The sequence below is a fragment of the Apodemus sylvaticus genome, chromosome 5 (assembly GCF_947179515.1).
Source record: "Apodemus sylvaticus chromosome 5, mApoSyl1.1, whole genome shotgun sequence".
In the NCBI taxonomy this organism is placed as follows: Eukaryota; Metazoa; Chordata; class Mammalia; order Rodentia; family Muridae; genus Apodemus; species Apodemus sylvaticus.
Genome location: NC_067476.1, coordinates 74,954,583 through 74,960,582, shown reverse-complemented (window position 1 = coordinate 74,960,582; position 6,000 = coordinate 74,954,583). Strand labels below are relative to the sequence as shown.

The window sequence follows — 6,000 nt, the reverse complement described above, 5'->3', positions numbered from 1 at the left end:
TGGCCTGGGCCACTTCTTCAAGGACCCAAATCCAGACAAGCTAGGACAAGCACAAGTATGAATCGAGACGTTGGAATGGTTCAGGAACGACTCTGCTGTTAGACTCCAGCCCACGCCTTCCCCTCTCTAAAGCTTGGGCTGTGCATCTGTAAAATGGGCACAAGAAACTTAGACCGGGATTGGTAGGAACTGAAGATCTGGGTTTTAACAACTCTGGGCTTTCAGCCTGTCTTCGAGCAAAAGTTCAACCTCTGGTAGCTGTTATTAGTATTTTCAGAAAGTGCTTGGCTCCAGCCGCCTCCACGTGGAGACCTGGTCTTGGAAGGCTCCCACGCCATTCTCAGGTTGCACCAGGATACGCCTTAGAATGCCAGCGTTGGGGGGGGGGGGCAGGCCTATAGCCTGAGCCAGGTTGCTAAGGGGAACAGGATCAGGGAGGAGCCAGAATCCCCGGGGAGGGGCGGAGCCGAGGAGTTGCCTCCCAATTGCAGGCCGAGGGGTGAGCCCCTAGGGAAAGTGATGGAGGCAAAGGGGTGAACGGGAGGGCTTCGGAGGTCTGCCACCGGCCTAGTTGGGAAGTGGGAAGGTGGGAAGGATGAGGGAGACCTCAGGGGGTGAGATTCCGCAAGGCTGGAAGAGACTGGAGCGGCAGAGATTTGGGGTCCCAGGTCGGCCTTATCCCCTAGAAGCCCAAAGCAGGCGGAGCAAGGCGTGTAAGTGGCCTCGCCTCTAAACTGTAGTGGGCTGGAAAGGGTCCTGCCTGGAGCCGGGCTGCAGAGCGGGAGGCAAAGCTGGAGTGTTGGCAAAGGACAGCACAGTGCTGTGCTAAGGGGTGTGGCCGTTTGATTGACCCAGGAGGCTGTGGTGGGCGGAGCCGGTGCTACCTCCCGCAGGGCCCAGAGAGGAGCAGCGTAGGGGGCGTGTCGAGGGCGTGGTGTTGGGGGCGTGGCCTGACAAGGCCGTTGAGCTTCAGGACTGACTTCAGGAGGGGGTGGCTGGGAAAACGGAGGGTTAGAGCCAAGCCGAGCAGTCAGACTCGGGTTGGGGCGCCAGCTGAAGACGCCGGACTTAAAGCGCGTAGCCAGAACCCAGGCAGCAGGTAAGAGAAGCCAGGGGGAGGGGACAGGGTAATCGGAAGCAAACTTAGCTTTGCCCGGGCTTCCAAGCAGGACACATTCCGCCAAGCCCCGTGGGGCCCGCTTGGCCAAAGGTAACACAGACTAGAGCAGTTAGTAGCTGAGAAGGATCATTCACCTCCGAGTCACGAACTCCCTGGTTCTGGCTGCGTCACACCAGCCCTGTGGCCCCGGGCCTGTCCCTGCCCCTTGTCCAGAGCTCCTCGGGTTCCAGAAGGAGGAAGTTGATTGAGATGAGCTTCCGAGCGGAATGTGAGAGCTAACAGGTGACAGGCTCAGTGGTATGCCTGAGTACACTCGCTTTCAGACTGTGTAGCTAGACCTCAGCGACTTCCTCAAAACGCCCCTGAGAGAAACGATTTAAGTTGCCCTGGGTTATTGGAAGGAACTCCAAAACCGGGAGGTTTCCATTCTTTTCCTCTTTCCAAGTTCTTTGCGCACCACTGAACTGGATGGACTTAGGGTGGAAACCTAGCCAAATTTTTCCAGGTGAGCTGGTTTGGAAGAGGCACCTGGGGGGATGGCAGAAGAAGCAACTCTCTTTTGGGGTGCATGGGGAAAAGAAGGGGAAACCCTTCAAAACGTGCTCAGAATCTAGCCAAGCCCAATCCTTGCTGTGCTGGGGATTAGGTATTTGTGCAGAAGGGGCTCCACTTCTGATGGGGGGTCCTGGGTCCTGGGTCCTGGGTCCTGGCTATGCCAAGGATTTAGGCCTTGGGATTCAGCTTAATTGGATTCTACTCCTCTCCAAACCTTAATTTCCTCATCTGTAACTTGGGGAAACAATGGCCTAACAGTAGTAGCAAGAATTAAGTCAAACTGTGTATACCATGCCTGACAGGACATTGGGTGCCCAGAAGCCTCACTTAAAAGCTCCTGTGATGTCAGTGGACAGGTGCTGTGCTGTCTTCCTTCTGGGAAATCAACCCATCTTTGGGGTTTGGCTTGGTTTGGAGGGCTTGTGGGTAACTGCAGCTGTCCCATCCCTGACCTCATCAGAGTCAGAAACCAACACCAGCCATCAACATCATCTTCTTCTTTTGTGGGTCAGAAAGTATGTTACCTGGACAGAAGAGGGCCTGAGGCCAAAGCATTGCTTGGGGATGATGGGTATTGAATTTAAACGACCACCCCAATATCCTGCTTAATGAGTCCATCCTCACAGGGGCCTAGCATTACCTCATCCAGAGGTGCTGTGAGGCTCCCCAACCTGTCCCCCTCCTGGAGAGGTTCTCTCACAGCCTGGGCTAGCTCAGGGGAAGTCCCAGTAGTCTGTGAGGTTTTAGTGGCTGGTGTGGGCAGTTTTGAGACAAGCTCAGTTTAGGGTAGGAAGGGCACACAGTCTGCGTGAGCAGGGTAGGGCACAGAAGGCATGGAAGGTGTGCTCCATGTGCAAGCCTTGCATTCTCTGGGGAGATGAGCCCCTGCTAAAGAGTCAGCTGGAAAGTGCTCTGGAAAGCTTGGCTGAAGTCTGGGCCATGTGGAAAAGACTGTGTGTGTGTGTGTGTGTGTGTGTGTGTGTGTGTGTGTGTGTGGAGGGGGCACAGAATCTGTGAGGAGACTCTGGAGAACCAGAGTGGGCAGCAGGGAGGAGGTTTAGAGTTGAGCAGGACATTCTGCCTGGTTTCCCCTGTCCTGACTAATCTTTGACCCACACACCGCCTGCTCCATGGATGCCATCTTTTCGGTGGCATTAGATGAGGATTTGCTGCAGTGAGGAGGGAGCACCGTGAGGAGAAGGAGACATTCAGTGCCAACTACGCCTGGTGTGTATGGACTCATTCCACCACCACTCCCATTCTGTGACATGACATGTCAAGCAATGGCACAATGATGGGCCCATACCCTTCAGTCACTCAGCATCTGGGAAGGGGCTTGAGTCAGGGAATGTGACACAAGATATTTGAAGAAAGGATACGAGGGGCCTTTGGACCAGAAAGGTGGGCCAGAAGGTTTATTTGGACAGAGGAAGATGCTCAAAGGCAAGGTCAGCTTGTTGATGGCGTTCTTGAGAAATGGCTGGCTGTTGGCCTAGCTCAGTTGTTCCCAACCTTCCTAAAGTTGGCTGCAACTTTTTAATACAACTCCTCATGTTGTGGTGATCTTTGACCATTAAATGATTTTTGCTGCTTATTTGTAACTGCAATTCTACTATTGGTAATTGTATTGTAAATATCTGTATTTTCCAATGGCCATGGACCCTTCTGGAGTTCCTCCTTCCTGAGGGGTCACAGTCTACAGATGGAGAACCACTGGTCTAGCGGAGGCTGGGCTCTCTGAGTATTAAAGTAGAAATGGTTGGAAGGATGAACCCCAGAAGGGCTCTGAATGCCAATGAGAAAAGCAAAGGCTTGTGTCTTGGGAAGCAAGGAGCCTTGAAGATTTTAGGGCAGGGGAGTGGAACAGAGCTCAACACTGCGTGTGCTAGATATGCAAGCAAGGGCAGAGGACCTAGGAAGTTAAGGGACTTTTGGTGAGAGGAGACTGACCACAGGTTAGGAATGACAAACAGCCAAGAGTGGTGGAAGCCAGCTATGCCCTGCCTGTGGGGCACAGTCAGGGATCAGAAGGTGACCACACAAAGTGGGTGGTAGTCACAGGGAAGGCAAAAGCTGTTAAGTGACAGGATGTGGTCTCCAAGAACGCCTTATGTTCACCCACGAAGGGGTGGAGTCTGGGCCGAGTCAGGGAGCCTGTGCCAGTTAGCAGTGAGTATCTGATCAGGATGGGAAGGAAAAGTACCCAGACTTCCCTGTTGAGCCCAGAAAAGGCAGGAGTGAAGGATCAGTCATTTGGGCACAAGATTCCCACAAGGGGTAGATTTTGGTTCCCCAAGGCTACTCTAAAGTTTGACAAGCAGGAGAGCCCCTAGTTTCAGAAGTGGAAGTTCCCACTGGCTGGCAACTCCCTCCACCTTGGGGACCCACCCATTTTCCCTTGAAGGCCAAACAGGGTCAGATCCTCATACATTGGGTTGGGGGTGTGGCATCTGACCCAGCAGCCTAAGTAAGCCCTGCGCATTGTTATGGATTTAAAGGGTCTGAGGAATGCTGGTTCTCCTGTATGCTGGTTAGCCTAGGCCTCTGCTCTAAACCATTATGCCCACTTCCTCTGTGGGAAGCTGGGTTGTAGTCATATAATCAGTAGCATCAAACAGCCAGGACTTGGCTTTGCAAGAGCTGCTGGTGGAAAGGGTGGGTAGAACCCAGGCTGCTCAGCCTGGACCTCTCTGTGGGACAGGATGGGGTTGTGAACTGTTTAATCTTAGCAGGAAAGAGCCAGCCTGGGTCTGAGAAGCCAGAAGGGAAAGCCCAGAGGTAAACAGGGCCTAGTGGTCTGTGTTGCTCCTCTCCTCCCCTCAGCCACTGACGCTGCCTTCCTGAGGGGAGTCAACCCCTAAGCCAGTGCCCCGCAGGGTCCTGCTGGGATTTGTCCGGTTGACTTACTCCTGACTCACTCCTGGGATTCCCCTACACCACAGCGTGTTTCCTGTTAGCAGATGACAGACATACAGGACAGGCACGTAGAAGCAGCTGAGAGGATCAGAGGCCTGCGTTCTGGTCTTGTCACAAAGTCCAGCTCTGATGTTGTCCACTGTGTGAACACAGATAAGTTCCCTCTTCTCTCTAGGAGTCCCTTCCTGGCTCTGCTGCTAACCTGTCTTTCCTTGGTGTTCATGCTCGCACACCGGGAGCGCAGCCGGGGGCCAAGCACTGCCCTTAGTGTGAGCAGTTGTGCTCTTTCCTATTCTGTCCCTTTATTCTGCCCAGTGGAGCTTGAACACATAGTATGGCACATGGGCCAGCACATAGTATGGCATGCATCCCAACATTGCACTCTAGAGTTTCATTTCCTAGCTCTGTAACTGTTTGTGAGACTATTTGTGAATCGGGAAAATGGTAGTGACGGTGGTTATGGCTTTGTGGGATGGTGCCAGATACCGCAGACACTTGCATGGGAAGCAGCACTTCATACCCAGCACAGACAGACAGGGCAGATGCTCAGTGGCTGAGAACTGTGCTTAGGGTCTGCACCTGGCTGGTTTGCTCCAGCTCCACCAGAGACATTTCCTCAGGGTGCCCTCTGCCCTGCCTTCCGTGCCCCTCCACTCTGGATACATGAGATAGATGGTCATGGCACTGGCTGTTTCTAAGTGTTAGGTGCTTCTGGGCTCTTCTACCTGGGTTCCCCCCCCCCACATGACTTAACTTCCCTTTGGTCCTGCTGGTTTGTGGTAAAAAAGAGGCCTCCTGGGCAGGGACTACCTTGTCCATTTATGTATCTTGACCTACAGTAGACACTCAGGAAATGACAGCTAATTGAATAAAGGTTTTTTGGGTTTTTTTTTGGTGGTAGTGGGGGAGTGTCTCAGTTGGATTTAGCTCCTTGTGAGATCCTTGGTGATTCCTTTGAGAGACCACACATTAGGCAAGCAGGGCCTAAAACCTGCACCAGGAGAGAAGTAGGCTGCCTGGGCTTTCATGGTTCATACAGGGCTCTGCTTCCCCATGAGCCTTTGCTCTACAGAGAGGGGAACAAGGACTTCCTCCAGTCGCAGCCCTAGTGAGAGACCTCTGTACCCCGCACAGAGTGAACCCTTACTCAGCCAACGGCACCTTCCGGAAGCAGCTGGCAGCTACTGTGTGTGGGTCTTGGGTTGGGGGAGGAGAAGTGCCCTCCAGGATGCCTAGGCCAGGCATTAGCCACAGGCCACCAGGGCACTGTGGAAAGTGCCACCCCGACTCTTGGCCTGTGCTGCAACTTCCTTGTTGAGCTAGGAGTCCTGCCATGGAGCAGCCCCAAGTTCTGGACCTGCAATCTCTGGACAGGGGTTGGGGGGTGGGGGAGTGAAGGGTGGACATTT

The 6,000-nt window shown here is 53.6% G+C and overlaps 1 protein-coding gene across 1 annotated transcript in view; it reads left to right on the top strand.

Annotated features, from left to right (window-relative positions):
• The first annotated feature begins 959 nt into the window (after positions 1–959).
• Positions 960–6,000, top strand: part of Cd82 (CD82 molecule) — a 45,268-nt gene continuing 40,227 nt past the window's right edge. Inside the window, exon 1 of the mRNA XM_052183054.1 lies at positions 960–1,099. The gene's annotated coding sequence lies outside the window, so the exon portion shown is untranslated. The remainder of the gene's footprint in view (positions 1,100–6,000) is intronic.